The sequence below is a fragment of the Triturus cristatus genome, chromosome 8, assembly GCF_964204655.1.
Source record: "Triturus cristatus chromosome 8, aTriCri1.1, whole genome shotgun sequence".
NCBI lineage: Eukaryota > Metazoa > Chordata > Amphibia > Caudata > Salamandridae > Triturus > Triturus cristatus.
Window position 1 is genome coordinate 80,332,122 of NC_140591.1, and position 20,196 is coordinate 80,352,317.

Below are 20,196 nucleotides of genomic sequence, written 5' to 3' on the forward strand. Positions count from 1 at the left end.
CGTGTTTTAGATAGTTTTTTAGCATTTTGTATCGACCACGGGCTCGAAATAAATATTTCGAAAACTAAATACATGGTTTTTAATCCAGCTAATACAACTCGACCTAATCCCACACTCAATGGAATAACTTTAGAAAAGGTCTCATTATTTGAATACCTAGGAATTACACTCTCAGAGTCTCACTTAGCACTTCTAAGAAGTTTCCCTGGCTTGTTTACATCAAGGAAATGTGCTTCAGGATTGGTTTGCCTGAACTTTGGACTAATCCCGGGGCATTTTCTTTGATGCTTCCTCGCGCAAAACTGGTCCAGGCATATAGGCAGTATAGGCTAAGTGTATTACAACGAAATGAAACTCTTGGTAGTCTTTCAAGACAGTTTTTATTAAATAAAGACCAGTATATCTTTGAGCCATCCCTGAATGAATTGCACCCACCTCTGGCAAGGAAACTTTACATTCAATTTAGGTTGGGCACCTTACCACTTAGGGACTTTACTAAAAATTGGTCCAAACGAATAGAAACAATTTGCCCAGCCTGTGGAAGGTCGACCGAGACACTAATCCACGTATTGTTTCTCTGCGTTGCATATAGAGCTCCCAGGAAATATTGGGTCATCCCTCTATGTAGGAGTTTAGGATTTACAAGATGTACTGAAGCCTATCGCATTTTAGCCACTGATACAAGTACTGTTGTAGTGTTTGCTGTTTCACGTTTTTTACATGCAATGTGGATTAAGCGTCTTAGTTTTAAATAATCTTATGCTGGTATGTATATTTTGCCCCGGTCTATTTTAAAACCATTTTTTAATGTTTTTATCTGCCTCTAAATGTGTTTCTTAAAATGTATTTTATGCAACTTTTATGATCTTCTGATCGAAATAAAGTTTACAAATGGAGTAAAGTTCACAAGAAAACAAAAACGTAGGAGTGAACGTATAGATTCCAGCAGAGATATTCTGAAGTGAGGCAGCCCAAACTTTACAGACGCTGCATAGAAAACCCTCAGAAGCGGCTCTTGACCCGACTGTAGGAGCATGGAATTATTTTGGCAGGATTGTTGTTAAAAATACCCGTTCAAATGAAACTCCTGAGAAATTCTGGGAATCTGGAAGCAGGAAAGGGTCAGTCAGTTCAGACACACAGACCAATCACACCTTGGGCTATTTTAGTGCCCGCCAGGCAGATACATTAACCAAAGCAACAATGGTATGTGGTGGCCCTGGTGTTGCCATAAGCTGCCCCCGGAGATTGGCAGCACAAAAATCACCAGCTCCGCCCCCTCAGACAACCCATTGGCTCCAGAGGCAGAAGACTGGAGCTTGAATCACAGATCTAGTTGGTTAAAAGTTGGATCCGCCATGGTCAATGAGCTGAGCCTCAGGTTGGCCAACCTGCCTATTCACAAAGCTGACAGAGCTCATACAGCAGCACATACGATGGAGCGATGATGAGTCGCAAACCTGTGAACAGTCCTTAAAAATCTGATAAATTGGAATTGTTAAAACAAAGTAGCCTCCTGCTTCAATGAGAAGGGCCGTCACATAAGAAGCCCAAGACTCGGACTCTCTTTCCAATATCATCACTACACTATTGCAAAGGACTATAGCCGGCACATAAGTGCTACCTTTTGATTTGGCTTCTGCATGGCAGCAATCCCCACTTTCCTATAAAACGTTGGACTTAGGATAATTTACTCATGACCGCTGGAGTTATTATGGGGAAATCTCCCCTTGTAGCAGAACATTTGTTCTCAGTCAAGTCGCGGAAGACTTTAAGGCAACTCTGCTGGAGCTACACAAAAAGTATCACATTTTTAACTGGACCAACCCCAACACGAGGCTATAACTGCACTGCAACTTCAAAGACTTATCCAAGTACACTAGACAGGGATATATGGGTTCCTTCCTGGGCTGCTACAAGGGGCATGTTTTATGGCACCTCACATTGCTTGGCACCAGACACTGGCCAGGAAACTTCGAGGAATCCCATCTGAAACATCACCCTCCTTGACTAAAGAATCCACTCACTCAGTGCGGACTGATTATTCCTGAGAAAGAAAACATGCAAGAGAACCAAGTCCAGCTTCCGCACATAAACCTCCAAGGGCTTGCTGCAGCGTGAATATTTAGGTAGGGTATGGACATTTTTTCTAAGTTGCAACACTTAGGCGTTGGTGTGAAGTCCTAATACAAGGTAGAGAAGTGGAGAAACCTTCATATTGTGGTTTGAAGGAGACATGCTTGTGATGCACTCTAACTAGAGGTCAAATTTTCAATATTTATTTACTCACTTAAATAAGTAGAGTAGGATTGTAGCCTGCTCGGCAGAGGAACCCTGCCCTGAGTAGCTGATGAATGCAGTGCATCATTACCAAGGCGGCACCCAGAGGCTAGATCTCTCTGTTCTCTTGCATCTTCAGACTAATGACGATGTTTAAAAGGAGAAGTAAAGACGCTGCCACCGTGTTGGAAAGTGGGTTATTGGTAGGGGTAAGTAGGCACCTACCACTAGCAATAAGGCCACCAACACAGTATAGGGTCCAGGAAAGGTCTCAGTAAATTAGCCCCTCCCTCAACCCTTCTAAGCTGACAACGAGCAGTCAGGCCTAACTTATGAGACAGGAGTGTTAAAGCATTTAAAAACACCAATACATCAAATAAGTAAGACACAATACAATAAAAAAAGGATATATTTTTACGAACAATTAGACACCAAAACGACAGAATTCCAATGTAGTGAACCGGAGATATGAATTTTTAAAAGATTAAACCACTTTATAATGTTTAAAAACGTACAGCATGTATCGAAAAAGGGGAAAGATCCTGTTGAGGTAGTGAGGGGCGGGATAATTCGAAATAGAAAACAAAATATGGGGACCCCTTATACCATAGATGCATCCACTGTTTTGAAGAGGCTACGTAAGGGTTCTGTACCTCTCAATGCCAACAATGGTTGAAGGTTTTACTTTACTTCTAATTTAAAATCAAGAAATCCTTGGATTAGTGTATCACACTTGCTTGCATATAGGGGTCAGGCCTCCAAATGACATTAAATGTACAAATTGGAATTGAAACTGAAAGGAAACAAGAAAGTGGTGCACTCAAAAACCCATAAGAAAAAGTGTTCTCTGTGGACTGGTCATCCACAAAATTATATTTAATATAAAAATGAGAGGGATACGTAACTTGGTTCAGTAAATGCCACCACATGGGGGCTTATAAATATATTCAATACAGTCATGAATACACAATTTTGTTCAGAGGCTTGAATCCTCCATTTGTAGTCAGGCGCCCCTGAATTGAGGTGTCGGTGGGTGAGTTAATCAACACCTAATTCTGGTCTGCTCATGGGCAATGTAAGGCGGACGGGCTCTGGGTAAAGTAATTCAAATAGATCCTCCGTGGTACATTTATGCCGCTTCCCAAGCTCCTGCTCATTGTACGCAAAAAAACAACAATGTCTCAACCGGTAATCATTAGCAAGGACAATCACTGAAAGGAGGAGAAGGGAGACCAGAGAAAATTTCATAGAGAGTAGATTGTTATATTCACGTAGTTGTATCAGCAATACAGTACAATTTCACAAAGGTAACCATGACACAATTGTGCACTGAACGTGCAAGTGACGGTGAACAGCGCAGTGACAAGGGTGAAAAAAACAGCGTGAACGGCGAAAAACAACTGATGCAAATGAAAGTTCCATAACTTCTCTTCTGTACTGGTTATGATAAATTAAACAGTGGCAAGTTGACTTTATCAATACCAATCTTTTAAGTCATTGAATGACATTTACTCCTTTCCTAGCAATAGTTATACCTAAATAAAATATTGTAATGTTAGCCTATGGAGCTAAGTATCTACAATGTGGGAAAATGAAATGGGCAGTTGTTTCCTCACCAGGGTATATAAAACATTTTATAAGATCCCAGCTCATAGTTACATGGCCCGGACACCTGGGGGAGACCTTGGGAGGTGCCTAATCTGTATTTGAAAAAAAATAAAAAATAAACAGTAGAGAAATTTTGAAGGGCCCATACCATCAAAGTTGAGTTTGCACACAATTTACTTTTAAAGACAGTCGCCAAAGCCAGGCTGCCTTTAAAATTCACAACGTGATGTTGTCCCTTGCTCATTGCACCATCAGGATTCAGGCAAGCCGGGCCGACGAAGGCTGTGATGCCAGAAACCGGTCCCCGGAAGCTTGTTTTCTTCCCAGTATAAGAATTGGCTTGGTAGTTTGGTTTGTCCTGTTCCCATCATGCACTGGGACAGGTACAGACTAATTTGCATGTAGCCAGGTTCTGAGCTGGGATGGTGCAGTGAGCTAAAAAACGGTGATGGATTAAAACCATGATCTCTTGACTTGGTTAGAGTATTCTGCATCATTCAGAAACTCTGTCCATCACCACCCCCTTTTTCCCCAAATCGATTTTATCCACACTCAGTGTGGGAGGGTATGCTCAGACGTGAGTCCCTTGCTCATTGCACCATCAGGATTCAGGCAAGCCGGGCCGACGAAGGCTGTGATGCCAGAAACCGGTCCCCGGAAGCTTGTTTCCTTCCCAGTATAAGAATTGGCTTGGTAGTTTGGTTTGTCCTGTTCCCATCATGCACTGGGACAGGTACAGACTAATTTGCATGTAGCCAGGTTCTGAGCTGGGATGGTGCAGTGAGCTAAAAAACGGTGATGGATTAAAACCATGATCTCTTGACTTGGTTAGAGTATTCTGCATCATTCAGAAACTCTGTCCATCACCACCCCCTTTTTCCCAAATCGATTTTATCCACACTCAGTGTGGGAGGGTATGCTCAGACGTGAGTCCCTTGCTCATTGCACCATCAGGATTCAGGCAAGCCGGGCCGACGAAGGCTGTGATGCCAGAAACCGGTCCCCGGAAGCTTGTTTCCTTCCCAGTATAAGAATTGGCTTGGTAGTTTGGTTTGTCCTGTTCCCATCATGCACTGGGACAGGTACAGACTAATTTGCATGTAGCCAGGTTCTGAGCTGGGATGGTGCAGTGAGCTAAAAAATGGTGATGGATTAAAACCATGATCTCTTGACTTGGTTAGAGTATTCTGCATCATTCAGAAACTCTGTCCATCACCACCCCCTTTTTCCCAAATCGATTTTATCCACACTCAGTGTGGGAGGGTATGCTCAGACGTGAGTCCCTTGCTCATTGCACCATCAGGATTCAGGCAAGCCGGGCCGACGAAGGCTGTGATGCCAGAAACCGGTCCCCGGAAGCTTGTTTCCTTCCCAGTATAAGAATTGGCTTGGTAGTTTGGTTTGTCCTGTTCCCATCATGCACTGGGACAGGTACAGACTAATTTGCATGTAGCCAGGTTCTGAGCTAGGATGGTGCAGTGAGCTAAAAAACGGTGATGGATTAAAACCATGATCTCTTGACTTGGTTAGAGTATTCTGCATCATTCAGAAACTCTGTCCATCACCACCCCCTTTTTCCCAAATCGATTTTATCCACACTCAGTGTGGGAGGGTATGCTCAGACGTGAGTCCCTTGCTCATTGCACCATCAGGATTCAGGCAAGCCGGGCCGACGAAGGCTGTGATGCCAGAAACCGGTCCCCGGAAGCTTGTTTCCTTCCCAGTATAAGAATTGGCTTGGTAGTTTGGTTTGTCCTGTTCCCATCATGCACTGGGACAGGTACAGACTAATTTGCATGTAGCCAGGTTCTGAGCTGGGATGGTGCAGTGAGCTAAAAAACGGTGATGGATTAAAACCATGATCTCTTGACTTGGTTAGAGTATTCTGCATCATTCAGAAACTCTGTCCATCACCACCCCCTTTTCCCCAAATTGCCTTTAAAATGACAGCAGGCACTCAGCAGTGCACACATGCAAGTGCAGGAAACCTGCTGGACCTCTAAAGTTCCAAGCACTATTATATACTAGGGACTTATAGGGAGTTTCAACCCCCCCTAGCCCTTTTCTATACTAGGGACTTATAGGGAATATATACCTTTTTTTCGCATGTGTTTACAAAGCATGCCATAACGCGGTAGTTACGACGACCGCGTTATTTCGCATACAGTTACAACGCAAGTCAGAACCACGACTTGCTTTAGGGGTCGCTGGATGTTGGAATAGTATAATTTACTATTCCAACTCCAGTCTGTGCGGACACTAGGGAAAGTGTTGGATTTTAAATCCAACACCTTCTTCCCCCTTAACGCAAGTTGTTTTTCCGACTTGCGCTGTAACGGTATGCGAAATAACGCGGTAGTTGTAACAACCGCGTTGTTATGGCATGCGTTGTTCTGCTTGTGAACTAAACGCTGTTTATCCATATAGGGTCTGTCAGTATCAATTGTCAGAATTTACTTTTAACAAAAGGCTGCAGGACTCCCTATTAAAAAGACAGCAGGCACATAGCAGCACAAACATGGAAGCGCAGAATTCCATTCTTTCTCCACCCTACATATTAACCAAGGCGTTCCTGGACATAAAAAGAGGAGAAACATTTCCCACACACTTGGAGAAATCTCCCAGTGCATGAGAGACATTAGTTATACAGTTTTTGAAGGACCCTTCTTTGGGGAGTTTGTCTAGTGAAAGAATGTATGTATCAACAGGTCTGCCAAGCTGGTATGGGCCATCTGTTGCCATCTTTTTTCTCCACCCCTAGGTAACTCCCACAAAGCATGCAGTAACTTCTGGAGAAAAAGGTCTACCAACCAGGAGGACAGATTTAGATTGAAGTGGCCAGCTGCAGTGCTTCTACCATGCCAGGTGTATGGTGGTCAGCTTGTGAACAATAAATGCCCCTCTAAGCCTGAACATAATAGATCCCGCCATGGAACACTCCACTGTGTAGCCGGCAAATGCACAATTTAGTCATTGAGGTGATGATGATATACCAACCCAAAGGATTCCTCTTGGTCAACAATTTAGAGTCTACTGCCAGTGATACTTCACCACATAGTCCCTTTTAGATTTCACCTAGATACAGCTTCATCTGTAGGTTGTTGAAAGCCCTACTAAGTACAATACAATTTACACTTGGGTCAGCACATTGCTTGTGACTAGTTGGCTATTTCACTCTCATTTAGTATCTTCTTACTGGAAGGATTTCCTTCTTCTATTTATCCCTTCCATTGGAGCATAGAATCTTTACATCCTTTTGATTGGAGGACTTGTATCCTAACTCTGCTTACATTCATGGAAGTGCTTTTTTAGTTAGCTTTCTGCACTTTAATGGATTGCATGTGTTTCCTTGCTTCTCTCCCTTGTGCACTGTTTCCCACTAGACTTTCCTGCTCCTACATAGTCTCCATATTGCTTACCCCAGCCAGACTCCTTGCTCTCCGTCCCATCCTGCTTAGCGTTGCTGTTTGGCAGCATTGACCTGCTATCCACAACTTCTCTGATGCATTTAAAAAAAGTCTGGAGCTGCAATTTACTGCCAGGCTTCTTCTTTCTGTAAAAGGTCTTTCACACACTTTCTATATTTTTTTTTACTTCCAGCTTCAGAATGGGTGTTCGGCACCTTGGAATGGTAAATTAAAAAAAAAAAAATGGCTGCCGCAGTGTCGTAACACATGCTAGCGCATTCCTCACGACACCTACACGCATATACAGCATCACTCTGGGCCAAGGCAGCATCATTACTCATATGTGCACTTGAGATGCATCATTGTGCAAGCTTTTTTTTGTTGTTGTGTAACCAATGCTCTTAAAAATTGGCAAAAAAAAGCACTGGCAAAGCCAACAACTCCGCTAAAGCTTTTCAAAACAGATTTATTGGATTTGCAAAGCTCGTTTTACTGTCACACCCACTCTTTTTTTTACTTTTCTTTATAGTTTTTTGTATTGCTTATGGCTAGTACTCAACTGTTTAAGTCCTAAATCTTTTTGAATTTTGTTATTGCATTAACTGGTCCCCGTCTCTTCTCAAGCAGTGCAATGTGCTTGTACTGATGCCGAAAATCTAAGCCTTGACTACCTAAAGTTGCCCATTGTTGTACTTTGTGTGTGAGCGGAGTCTCGTTTTGGTGAGAGTTATGAACAGGTACTGGCGTCTCTAAATATGGACAAATCACCGCTTGTTGGCCACAACTGGTCTTAGGTTGAAACAGTCTTTCAGAAGAGTGGCGGAGGTGGTGGTATGCAAGCCATTGAGGTGTGGTCTAGCAACATCTCCTTGTCAGTTTTTGTGCAGGTCATCAGTGCCTGGATAAAGGATACCTTTTAATGGAAGAATGCTTCCTCATTATTGGGGGAGGCTTTATTTTGCTTCTCCTGGTCTCAAAGAAGCCAACAGCTTTGGAATGGGGAGGTGGGCTCATTATGTTTGTTCACGGCTAGTGTGTAAGAAGAGGTTTAATTGGGCTTAGGTTACGCATTTTTTCATTCTTTATCTCAGAAACTGACACAAATATTCTAGGTTTCTGCTTTTAATTTCACAGTGTAAGGATACACTTATTGTTTTTTTTTTTTTTTAAACAAATATTTGTCTTTTAGTCACGGCCTGAATACACACAGATTTGCTTTTACAGGATGCTTGTGCCCTGGCAGATGACAACCTCAAACCATCCACACAAGATGATGAAGATGCTTGAATACGAAACCAAAGGGCATCAATCTGCTTTCTCTCAGTGCCAATGAATGGTATGTGGGTGTGAGCAGATTGTCTCATTCAGCTTCTAATGTCTCTGAAACCCATGTTAACAAGCTCACTCCTCCTTCTCTGGATTGACTCATTTTTAGTTCCAACACCGGGTATGTTGAGCCCTGTTCTTCTGTAATAAGTGACCGCCACATGCGGACCCTAGAATGTAATGTTGGATCAATTAGTGATTCATCAGTTGATAGGCGCTGTGATGCTGTTCGTCTTCGATCAGTCGGTGTGCTGATCTGTCGGTGTGCAAACCTGGCCAATGCGCACCAGTATTCGGGCCAGGAGCGGTTAGTCCCCATCGTTGGTGCTCCCCGCTGGACCAGTTTGTCTTATAGATAAATCACGGAGTTTCAGATCATGGAGCGGAAAGCAATCTTTGAATAAAAATGACAGACAAGGTTTAAAGGTTTACTTAAAGTAAGTCAGAAACGGAGATGCATCAGCTGATCCATGAATTTATAGATAGCTAAGAGACCGATCAATAATTAGTCATCAAGGAGCTCAAGGGGGCAGCAAATCCAGAACAGATTCACCTTTGCAAAGGTGGGTGGAGGGAATCCCCCAATATGGAGAATTCACACCTTTTTTATAGGACTTTAGACAAAGGGGTTCATACATTCACTACATGATTCACAGGCTTTCAACCAACGAGAAAGAAACATTTACTATTAAAAACATTTGGTGATTCTCTCACCATTCTACTATATTGAGCTCAGGTGTTCATATGAAGCATGATTTTGGTACATGTATGTCATCCAGTCTCGATCCGTAAAGTTGTCCTTGGAAAGGTACAATCTCATCCCCTGCACTTAGGAAAATCTGACTCTTTTCACAACAAGTCTAACAGTTCCTTTAGTAAGTATGCCGAGCACAAGCAGTGAAATGATCGCATGGTGTACCGCGGTGTCAGACAAAGTGGAAAGAAGAGCAAAGTTAGCACAAGTTAGGCCAAGTGCAGTTTTCTCATTTATTTTGCACACATTTGAAATGAAGTGATAACAAACCCTGTGATGATTTTTAAATCATCACATTCATCATGCCATTTTATTACAACACATTATTCATCAACCCGGGCTCAAATCATGGCCAGGGGCATTTTGTACAGGGGGTGTAGCAACTGAGACTTGGTGGAAGACCGAATGCACCTGCAGGAGAGTTGAGTATTGTGGTGTAAGGATTAGTCCTCACCATGTAATACTGTCACAATACTCCAAAGATTTTCCTTGGATTCACACTAATAAATCCTTAGCTCAGTCCTGGTACAGTGGCAAAGAACAGCCAGGCTTTACTAGAGGAACATGTGCTAGGCATTTCAGAGTACCAACATTAAGATAAGTAATTGACACGCCTCGAGAGAAATACAACACCAATTTATTAAAATAAGAGTGTATTTTTATCTTAATTTAAACACCAAAATGAACGGAATAGCATACATATAACCGGAGTTATAGATTTTAGAAGTAATAGAAAATCCAAAATAAAGTGAAAATGTAACATTGCGGCCAATGAGAAAAAACACTAGTGACAGTCACTTGCAAATCGCGTTACATTGTACCCTTGCAGGGTAAAGGTAATGTGGGTCCCAGCACCAAGCAACAGTCAGTTCCATTTTACCTGGCCCGTGGAGCCCGGGCGCAGAGTTGTCCCGCCTGCCCGTGGTTCTGAACAGGAACCACAGGAGACCTGCTTTTACCGCTGAAACCGTGCTGCGAGGAATAAAAGATACAAAAAGACAACAAAGGAGTGGTTGTGACGTTGGTCGCAGCTCAGATAAAGTTCTCCCTTAATGCAGTATTGAGTGAAGGGGTTAGTTACCGGATTGGTGACCAACAAGCCTTGACAATGGTAAGTAATGCAAAAAGTACTTCCACGTCCAGTGGTCCCGGGGACCGCAATTGCTGCCTGTAAGTTTGTGGAAGTTAGGACTACAGTTCCAGCAATGCACTACACCACCTGGATTTGGGCGATCCCTTGGGGTTCCAGATGGCCAGCAAATCTTTTGATCCGGAGCGCTGTTTTACATGCAGTCCAGAGAAGTCTGAGGGTGCTTCAGGCTTTCACAGGGGTATCTTTGTCAGGGAGTGCTCAGTTTTAGAAGAGGACAGGGCTCAGTTTCGCAGTTCCATGTCTGTTGCCACAGGGACAAAGTATCTCTTTTGTTTTGGTGCTGTGCGCAAAGTCCTGTTGTCGCCAACAGAGGTCTCTTCTGGGTCCTTCCTCGATTCAAGTTCAGGGGGTTCCTGAACTCCTAGATTTAGGGGAGTTAAGGCTGTGGAAGCTAGTAGCCAATGGGCAGCTAGCCCCTACAGCTAATCCATCACTGAGGTGAGCACATCCGGAGGTGTGGGTCAACTTTACTATTCAGAACCCTCTATTCTGTGGCTTCTAAAGATGGCCAGGCTGCTCACCCTGGAGAGGTGCCAATGTGCCTGGGGCACAGGGAGGGCGGTTTCCTCCACTGGGAGTTAGCCCTGAGGCATAGCAAAGGCGGTGCAGCCTTCAAAGCTCACCGCCATAATGTGCTACTTCACTTGCCTGCTTGTGAGGAGGGAGGTGAGACCTCCTTCCTGCCCAAACCTCTTGGGAGTGAACACACTGCCTGGCAAGAGGTAAGAATCCTATCTTGGCAGCAGCAGGGGCAGGAAACACAGGCTGGCAAGCCAGAGCATAGAGAAGCTGGGGCAGGCACGTTGGTAACCTCCAAGGTAGTCACCCAGGGCACTCGATTCGTGTCAGGGGTGAAAAGGCATCTAACATGACATTTTTCAGTGGTACCATAATGAAGCTGCATACCTCAAGAATGCTCGGGACGCAGCCCATGTTATCCTATGGACTGCTAAGACTTCTAGTAGTTTCCAATGGAGAACCCCACTATAGGGACATATAGGCTTGCACTTGCATGTCCTCACCGTTAATATATTGCACCCGGGGGTATGTCTCAAAGGGAGAATAAACACACAATGTACCTGTCGCCTATGCGCTGTCTTCCCCTGCAGAGTCCAATAACACCAATAGACTGAAGTACAGGGTTGAGGCTTTATTCCAGGTTAATACAAGCGTTATCTCGTTCTCTTTGGGAGAAAGGTGGTCTTCCGGCTTGTTATACTCCAGGATAGGGATAGGTCGGGTTCCTTGTTGTTGTCCTCCTTCTCCTCGGCAGGGCCCGGGGTAGGGAATGCCTCCGATGGGGCCCGAAAAGGAAGGAAAACAGTAGGGATTAATATACGACCCTCCACGTCCGACATTTGAGGGGGGAAAGGGGTGTGAGGGGTCACCGGGGTTCCAGCACCAAAAGAACACTCGTGTTTGAGAATAACGATGTAAGTGAGTGAGGGATTCTCTGAACACAAAAAAAACGTCCTCAGCCCGGGTGCCCTCCCGACAGCGAACTCCCTCCCCTAGCGCCCTCCCGGTGATTTAAGAAGCTCAGGATACGAGGGGGAGGAGCCTAGCGCTTGACCAAGATGGCCGCGTGAGCTTTGAGCTCCCGAGACCCTCGTGCCCTCCGTCGTCTATCCTGTATATAATCCTGTTTGTATGCATGGCATCGTGTAGAGGACTTGTCAGGGAGGCGATCGATGCCACCCGAGGTCGAATCGCCCACCGGGAACCGGAGTTATGCATGGCGGAAGATTGAGGCCCATCTCTGAGGGATGCCAGGGGCTCGAGTTGGCAGGATGCCCGACCTCTAATTGAACAACAGCGGCCAGGCGAGGTGTGAACTGCCGGACGGAGGTCCCTATCCTTTCACTTTCACTTTCACTTTCTCGCCCTTTGTCTGCCCAGCCCAGGGAGTGCTCGCGTCTGCTTTATTATCATTCGGACGCTCTGCATGCCACACTGGCGACCCATCGTAAGACGGAGCACTCCTGATCTCTCTCGTTGAGAGAGGGCAGTCCTGTTTGAACCGACTTGCTTGAGCCCACCATGTCGGGCAAAGCAGAGGTGGACCGGCCGAAGCCCAAGGCCACCAGACGGGGAGCCTACACTCAAGCCAATAACATGGACCGCTATGCCCAGCAGAAGGGGTCACCGGGTGCACCGAGCCAGTCCCCGGACACACAGAAGACTGCCTCACCCTTGGCCCCGGAGCTCTCACTGCAGGATGTCATGGGTGCACTCGACGGGCTGCAGACTTCGATTGGGAGACAGTTTGATGCCCTGGCGCACAAAGTGGATACCATCTTGGTGGATGTTAATCTGATCCGCGCGGATTTGGGCAAAACAAATGAACGGGTCAAATCCCTGGACATCAAGACCACGGGCCTCGCCGATGATGTCTCGGACCTGCAGACCGAGGTCCGTAAGTTGCGGACCGAGAGTGATCTCGCCGCCCGTCGGCTGGAGGACTTCGAGAGCCGGGCCAGGCGCAACAACGTGCGCGTTATCGGGGTCCCGGAGTCCTCGGACGAGACTTCAGTGGACCTGCTCGTGGAGGACTTGGTGCTCAATCATCTGCAGCCTAAGGGTCTAGGGAAGTTCTTCGCAGTTGAGCGGGCCCATAGAGTGCCGGGTGGGCGGCCCAAGGTGGGAGCCACACCGAGGCCGATCGTTGCCCGGCTCTTTCATTTTCGAGACCGGGACGCTATCCTGCAGGCCTCGAGGGTAACGGGCCCGGTCCCCTTCCAGAACGCGTCGGTGAATTTCTATCCTGACTTCACCCAGCAGATGCAGAGGCAGGGCTTCCTGGGGGTGAAGAGGAGGCTTCGGGAGAGGGAACTGAAATACGCCATGCTCTTCCCTGCCAGACTACGTGTAGTGTTTGAAGACTGAACATTCTTCTTTGAGTCGCCTGCCATGGCGGATGAATGGCTGGACGCTCTGCCTCGACGACGCACGGAAGAGGACACTGCCGTAGACGGGGACAGTGGCCGGGATGAACAAGGTTGATGTCTTCGGAACCGGGCTGACTCGGACTGACTTTAGATAATGACTTGCAGTAAATACGGAGGTTGTGGGAGGACGAGGGGAGCTCTTTCCTCCCTTAGGGTACTTTTTGTAGATTTTGGGTTTGGTAGGGCGACAGGCACACTGCAAGTTGGGGGGGCTTTGTAAGCTGCAGCAGGGGTGCAGGGTGGGGGGGGTTCCGGGATTTTGGGTTTGTTGTTGGGGGGTTTGTTTCCGCAAGGCAAAGTGATTAGTTTCAGGACTGTTCCATGGTGGCTCTTCGGGTGTGGGGTGGGCCTCTTTACGTTTGGGGATGGGGGGTAGGGGTTTAAGTGTTATAAGCTGGAATGTTAATAGTTTGGGGGATCGCATTAAGCGTGAGATTGTTTTGCAATTCTTGAAACGGTCATTGCCGGATGTTGCCCTGCTGCAGGAGACGCATCTTATAGGTAATACGTGATATGCCCTGAATAGGAAGGGTTATAAACTCATAGCTCATTCGGGATTCTCCTCTGGGTCCAGGGGTGTGGGCATCCTAGTCAGAGCCTCGCTACCATTTGAGGTGGATTCCACCATTGTTGATGATAGGGGGAGGTTTGTGGCGGTGGCGGGGCGGTGGGAAGGAAGAACTTTGGTTTTAGTTTCGGTTTATGTCCCGCCGGCCCTGCAGGCCTCCACGTTCACAGATCTGGGTAGGGCCCTGCTGGATCTCCCGGGGGGTATGCTTGTAGTGGGAGGTGATTTCAACGCTGTTGGCTCCGGCCTGCTGGATAGATACCCGCCCAGAGACACTGGGGGGGCTCAGAAGTGGCTTCCAGACTTTCTAGATACGCTTGGCCTGATAGACTGCTGGAGGCTCCGGCACCCCACACAGAGCCAATACACTTTCCACTCCGGGGCGCATGGTAGCCTTTCCAGGATTGACTACCTACTCACTCTGGCTGCGTATGCCTCATTGGTGTCTGAGGCCAGGCACATGGCGCGTGGTATATCAGACCATTCGCCGGTGTGGGTCAGGCTGGATCTGGGTCGAGAGGGAGGGGGAAGGGTGGCCCCTATCAACCCTTGGTATTTCCGAGACCCCAAGATGCGCAGCGCGCTGGTAAAGACAGTAGAAAATTTTTTCAAGGACAATCAGGGATCCGTGGACTCGGCAGTGTCGCTGTGGGAAGCATTTAAGACCGTGCTGCGAGGGGAAGCCCTCTCCCTTGTAGTGGCTGCCAAGCGGCGGAGAGATGGCGAGGTTTTGCAGGTTGAGGAGGAGATCGCGGCTTTGGAGGGAGCGCTGGAGGAGGAGGTTACAGAGGCCTCACTGCATGAGCTGTGCTTGAAGCAATCCGAGTATAAGGACCTGGTGACGAATGCCGCTAAGACCCTCGGTAGGGAACAGCAGGGCCGTCTGTATGATGTTGGTGACAAGGCCGGGAAACTCCTGGCTTGGCTGGACAAAAAAGAACGGGTCAATAGAGTAGTGCCGGAGTTGACGGGAGAGGGGGGAGAGGTGATTGTGGAACCTGAGAGGATTGTGCAGTGTTTCTCGGACTATTTCCGTATGGTTTATGCCTCAGTGTCGGACAGGCCGCCCGAGGACTCGCATGACCTCCTGCGTGATATCGCATTGCCCTGTCTCTCTGATATAGATAGGGACGATCTAGATGGTGACATAACGGTCGATGAGGTGGCGGGGGCTATCCGCACGTTGAACTCGGGCAAGGCCTCGGGTCCGAACGGCTTGCCGGTCGACCTGTACAAGCTGTTTCCGGATAGGGTTGCCCCTCACCTGCGCGCCATGTTCGTGGAGGCGCGGGGGAGTGGGGCCCTCCCGTTGGATCAGCGACTTGCGACGATTGTGGTTATACACAAAGAGGGCAAACCCAGAGATAAGTGCGCCTCATATAGGCCTATCTCACTCCTTAACGCAGAGCCGAAAATTCTGGCTAAAATCCTGGCGGCCCGGTTGATTAGGGTACTCGGTGACTTGGTCCACCCGGATCAATCCGGATTCATCCCGCACCGTAACACAGCGTTAAATCTTCGGCGCCTTCATGGTGTAATCGCCAGGGCGGGCACGCTGCGTGAACCAGCTATTGTGGCGTCTCTCGACGCCACGATGGCCTTTGACACGGTGGAATGGGCATATTTGTGGGCCGTGTTGACCAAGTTCGGCTTTGGCCACAGTTTTGTGAGCTGGGTGAGGTTGCTGTATGAGGGCCCTCTTGCGAGTGTGGTGGTAAATGGCCGGGCGTCGACTCCGTTTCAGCTTGGGAGGGGTACTCGGCAAGGTTGTCCCCTGTCGCCATTGTTGTTTGCCCTCGCCCTTGAGCCGCTAGCTGCGTGGATACGCTGGCACCCGGATATACGGGGACTTAGATGGTCGCCTGAACACGAGGACCGTATATCGCTCTATGCTGATGACATCCTGTTGTATCTTGCCTCACCCAAGAAATCACTTATAGTGGTCTGTGACGTACTCACATCTTTCGGTAGGAACTCGGGTCTCGTTATCAACTGGAGTAAATCGTATTTATATGTTCTTAGTGGCGAGGTTCCACCGATCCCTCGAACTTGTTCGATCCAGGTTGCTCAGCAGGGCTTCGTGTATCTGGGGATCTTTATCTCCATGGACTCTGCCGTGCGATATGAGAGGAACCTGCTCCCCCCCCTAGCGCGCCTGAGGCGGGATGTGGAGGGCTGGCGGAGGCTGCCGCTCTCCCTCGTTGGGCGCGCGGCCCTGTTCAAAATGTCTCTTCCCCGGTTCCTCTACGCACTGCAGAATACTTTGGATTGGGTACCGGCCAACTACTTTCGGGAGGTCGAAGGCCTCCAACGAACGTTGCTGTGGGACGGGCGGCCGCGAATAGCTATTGCAAAGTTGACGCTTCCATGGTACGACGGGGGTATTGCGCTTCCAGACATCAGACGGTACTATTGGGCCACCCAGCTGAGTGCGATTAATCATGGGTTTTATGGCCCTGCCCTCAGCCCTGGGTATGCCATGGACAGGAGGTTGCTGCGTGGTGGTAACTATTACAGGGCGTTGTATTCGCGGTCCCTGGACTCGTCCCTCACGGGGCCCACTGGTGTGGCGGTGCGTGTGTGGAAGATGGCAACTGACTCGCTGGGCTGGAAGGATAGGCTCACCCTCGCTACCCCGCTGTTTGAATCTGAGAGACTGGGTAGGCTTTGGCACACAAAAGGCTTTGACAAATGGGACTTGATCGGCATCTCCAGGGTCGGAGATGTCCTGATTAAGGGGAGGGTGAAGGCCTTTGAAGAGTTGCAGAAGGAGTATGAGCTGGGGCCATCTGAGTTTTTCCGCTATATTCAGGTGCGTCACGCCCTCCGATCAGTCCTCATAGAGGGTGAGAAGGTGCCTGAGTCCTCTCCTTTGGAGGACCGGGTCCTTGATGGCCATATGCCCGAGAGCACGATCTCGCTCATCTATAAGAAACTGATCAACGTCCGGGCGGATATGCTTCTGGGGTTGAGGGACCAGTGGTCTAGGGATGGCCTCGAGTTGGATGACGAGGATTGGCAGTCTGCTGTTTCCTCTCCTAAGGAGGTTGCGATCCCGTCGCGTCTGAGGCTGGTGCAGCTTAAAATACTGCATCGAGTGTATGTGACGGGGCCAAGGCTGGTTCACATGGGATTCTCGGAGGACGGCCTATGCAGGAGGGGATGTGGTATGGTGGGTACTTTCCTGCATATCATTTGGGAATGTGGTGTCATCACGGAATTCTGGAGGAGAATCCATGCAGTGATGGGGGAGGTGACGGGCATTGCTATGCAGCCGGAAGCGCGGTGTTGTCTCCTGAATGTCTGGGGGCCCACTGATCATAATGCGGCGCAGACCCAATGGGTGACTCTGGGTAACATGGTCGCTAAGAGAGATATAGCGCGATTGTGGGGATCCGTGGGGCCCCCCACATTGACCGCGTGGAAAGAAAATATGGATTGGAGTATGCTAAGGGAGAAGACGGTATATTGCGCAAGAGGCCGCCCTCGGAAGTGGCACGCCATCTGGGGGCGGTGGAATCAATACAGGGGGGGAATTTGTCTTGCCCCTGATTTGGATCCCCCCCGAGGAACAGCTTTCCTCCTAACCTTCTTTCCAGCTCAGTATGGTTAATGGACTTCTTTGGCCTCTGCTGTCCCCCTTCTTCCTCTTTTCACAGTACTGTAAATGGTAAATGATTGGGGTCCTGCCTCCCCTGGGGGGCTATCACCATGGGCATTCAGTGTTCTTGCCTTGCTGGGGGTTGTTGTGTGTTTTGTGTTTATTTAAAAAATGGAATCTTTGCACTCCTCCTTCATTGTACTGTGGACGCGTCTGTTCCTCTTTATCGAAGCTGCCGAACCTCCGGGTTGTCGGCTGAATAGCTGTGTCCAGACTTTTGAAAATAAAGGTTTTTTATAAAAAAAAAAAAAAAAAAAAGAAAAGAAAAAAAAAAAAGAAGCTCAGGATACGACCCCGTACCTTTCCCAGCCACACTCCTCCAGGGGTGTGGCGGGGCGAGAAGTGGTTCCGTTGGCCTCCTGGCTCGCCGTCTCTCCCCGCTCCTCTCTGCTCCTTCGAATCTCGTTCTCCTCTCTTCTCCTCGGTCTCCCTCCTCGCCTCGCTCTCCTCCGCGTCTCCGATATCTCCTCCTCGGGCTTTCGCGCCGTCAGGTCGCCGAACTTCCGCTTTACGGAACTCGCGGCATTCTGATTCGTCCGCTCCCGATGTCGTCATCCGAGCCACACCTCCTTCCGCAGTGATCCAGTCCACGTTAAAGGGGCCATCAGCACCCTGCAGGGGAGGTGTAAAAGCCCCGTCAGTTGTGTCCTTTTCGTGGGTCTCCTCAGGTCCCTCGACCAGGCGACACATCCCCATCCCCGGATTTTCCCGATCGGGGGAAATAGGGTACCTCGAGAGAAAATCAGCATTGCCCTGTTCCGATCCCTTACGATGTTTCACCTCAAATCGATAGGGTTGCAATGCCAGAAACCAGCGTAGGATACGGTCATTGTGGCCTTTATTTCGCTGGAGCCAGGTGAGAGGGGCATGGTCCGTAAAGAGGGTGAAAAGCCGGCCCTCCAGGTAATAGCGAAGCTTTTCCACCCCTCACCTCACAGCTAGACACTCCTTCTCTATGGTGGAATACACCTGCTCTCTAGGAAATAGTTTTCTGCTGATGTACAATATAGGGCGCTCAAGACCGCTGTCATCCTCTTGGGAAAGTACCGCCCTGATCCCAACCCCTGAGGCGTCCGTTTGAAGGATAAACGGTTTTTGGAAGTCAGGGGCGATTAACACCGGCGAGGAGGTAAGAGAGTCTTTGAGGCCCTGAAAAGCCGAGGCTTCCTGCTCACCGGGAGGCGGTAAGCGGGGCGAAGCCTGGGATTTTTGCAGGAGATCGGTCAGGGGGCTGGCCATTCTAGCAAAGTGTGGGACAAACCGTCTGTAGTAGCCTACTAACCCCAAAAAGGCCCTGAGATCCCTCTTCGTCTTGGGATAGGTCAAAGCCTGCACAGCTGCCACCTTCTCTTCCTGAGGCATAAGATTCCCATTACCGAGCAGAAAACCTAAAAATTTAACCTGCTGATAGGCCACCCGGGATTTTTTTGCGTTTATGTGGAACCCAGCTTGACAAATGCTGTCTAATATATTCTTCAGGTGTTGAAGATGGTCAGGCCATGTCTTACTGAAGACGACAATGTCGTCTAGGTATGCCGAAGCATACGGAAGGTGGGGTCGGAGAAGGGTATCCATGGTGCGTTGAAAGGTGGCCGGGGCTCCATGCAACCCAAACGGGAGGACAGTGAACTGATAATGCCCCGAGGGAGTGGAGAAGGCTGTTTTCTCCTGGTCACCCGGAGCACGGGGAATCTGCCAATACCCCTTGGTGAGGTCGATAGTGGTGATGCATTTGGCCTCACCAAGGCATTCCACCAACTCGTCCACCCGGGGAAGAGGGTATGCGTCCTGTTTTGAAACCCTATTGACCGCTCGGAAGTCAATACAAAAACGGATACTCCCGTCCGGTTTAGGCACTAAAACCACCGGAGAACACCAGTTGCTTCGGGAAGGGACAATGACTCCAGTTTTTAGCATTTGTTGGATTTCCCCTTGGAAAGCCGTTCGCCGGGCCTCAGTTATCCTATTCAGTTTTTGTTTGACGACCACCCCCTCGGGAGTTGGTATGGAGTGTACAGAGAGGTGAGTTCTACCGGGCTGGTCTGAGAAGACCCCAGAATATTGTTTTATGGTGGCGTAGGTAGCGGTTCCGTCTTTATTGACAGTCTGATAGGCCGCTTGGGCTTCCCCCACCAACAAGGGGGCTAGATAGAAGGGCCATCTTTCTCCGGCCCAGGCACTAGCCCTAGCGGCTCTCTCGAAGTTCAAAAAGAACGCCAAGGGGTCCTCTCCCGGGGTGAACTTCTGAAGAGGGACCACGGTTCCAGGAGGGGCAGCCGCTCTAGTCTGACCCAGAGAGACCATAAGGTGGGCTTGTCCCTCAGCCAACTTGACCAGGTTGTCTGCTTGCGTTTGAATGGCGGAGGTAAAGACGGCCCGATCGGCGTCTGCTTGGGAGGAACTCCGTTCTATGGCCCACTCCATCTTCGTCTGCCCCTCCCTCATTTGGTGAATAAGGGCGTCCATCCTGTATCGGGTGGTTGTTCGATAA

The 20,196-nt window shown here is 48.6% G+C and overlaps 1 protein-coding gene across 5 annotated transcripts in view; it reads right to left on the minus strand.

Moving 5' to 3' along the window:
* Positions 1 to 20,196, minus strand: part of NR1I2 (nuclear receptor subfamily 1 group I member 2) — a 391,730-nt gene that overhangs the window by 106,843 nt on the left and 264,691 nt on the right. The window contains exon 1 of one of the 5 annotated variants that reach the window (XM_085621055.1): positions 18,006 to 18,317. The exons of the other annotated variants lie outside the window; for them this stretch is intronic. The gene's annotated coding sequence lies outside the window, so the exon portion shown is untranslated. Of the gene's footprint in view, positions 1 to 18,005; positions 18,318 to 20,196 lie in introns of those variants that run through there. 5 annotated transcript variants of the gene reach the window in all.